Below are 1,288 nucleotides of genomic sequence, written 5' to 3'. Positions count from 1 at the left end.
TCGTCCAAGTCACTGATGAAGGTGTTGAACAGTGTGGGCCCAAGGACCGAGCCCTGCAGAACCCCACTCCCCACATCCCTCCAGGTCGAAAATGACCCATCCACCACCACTCTCTGGGTGCAGCCTCCAGCCAGTTGGCGACCCAATTGATTGTGTGGGTGTAGGTGCCACAGTCCCCCAGTTTCTAATGAGAACAGGGTGAGAGACAGTGTTGAAGGCCTTCTGAAAGTCCAGGAAGACTATGTCCACTACTACCCCTGCATCTAAGGATTTGGTGATCTGATCATAGAAGGCCACCAGGTTGGTCTGACAGGACCTACCTCTAATGAACCGTGTTGGTTGCCCCTAAGCATAATCTCCCCTGCTGGGCCCTTGTGGATATGCGCCAGAATAATTTTCTCAAAAAGCTTGCTCAGGATAACTATAAGACTAACTGGTCAATAGTTTCCCAGGTCCTTCTTCCTCCCCTTTTTGAAGATGGGAAACACATTGGCCCTCTTCCAGTCCTCTGGCACCACACCAGAACACCACGAGACCTCATACAGCCGTGCCAAAGGTCCCACAATGACCTCAGCCAATTTCCTCAGTACTCTAAGGTGGACATCGTCCGGACCAGCTGATTTGAATACATCCAGTCCTTCCAGGAGTTCCCTAACTAGTTCCTCACTAACCCTTGACCTAGGTGTGCCTCCCCTGGGATCTAAAGGGGGCCCAGAGAGGGGGTGACTGTTCCAGTCCCTGCTTAGGGAAATGGAGGCAAACAAATCATTAAATATGTTGGCTTTGTTGTCTGGTGTGATGACCAAATTTCCTAGTGTGTCCTGCATGGGCCCACATTAACCGGAACCTTCTTTTTGCCCCCTATGTATTTAAAAAAGGGCTTCTTGTTGTCCTTGATCCAGGAAGCTAGTCCCAGTTCCATCTCCGCCTTGGCCTTCCTGACTGCCCCCCTGCACCTCGGAGCAACTGCAGTATAGTCCTCCCTGGTGATGGCCCCTCCCTTCCACTGGGTGTATGCCTCCCTTTTAGCTAGGAGACATTCCCAGATGCGTTTGGTGAACCATGTGGGCTTATGTGCCCTCCTGCCCCCTTTGATCCATGTTGGAATTACCTCCCTTTGAGCTTGGAGGCTGGTCTCCTCAAGGAGCGACCACTCCTGTTAGACACCTGACTCCCCTCCCCTCCCCTCCGTGACCTCAGTGCTTCTCCAACTATTTTCCTTAGCTCATTGAAGTCTGCCCTCCTGAAGTCTAGGGATGCTACCTTGCTGTAGGCCTTTGCCACCTTG

Source organism: Crocodylus porosus, unplaced genomic scaffold, assembly GCF_001723895.1.
Source record: "Crocodylus porosus isolate Cpor-Errol unplaced genomic scaffold, CroPor_comp1, whole genome shotgun sequence".
In the NCBI taxonomy this organism is placed as follows: domain Eukaryota; kingdom Metazoa; phylum Chordata; order Crocodylia; family Crocodylidae; genus Crocodylus; species Crocodylus porosus.
Note: the sequence above shows the minus strand (reverse complement) of the source record.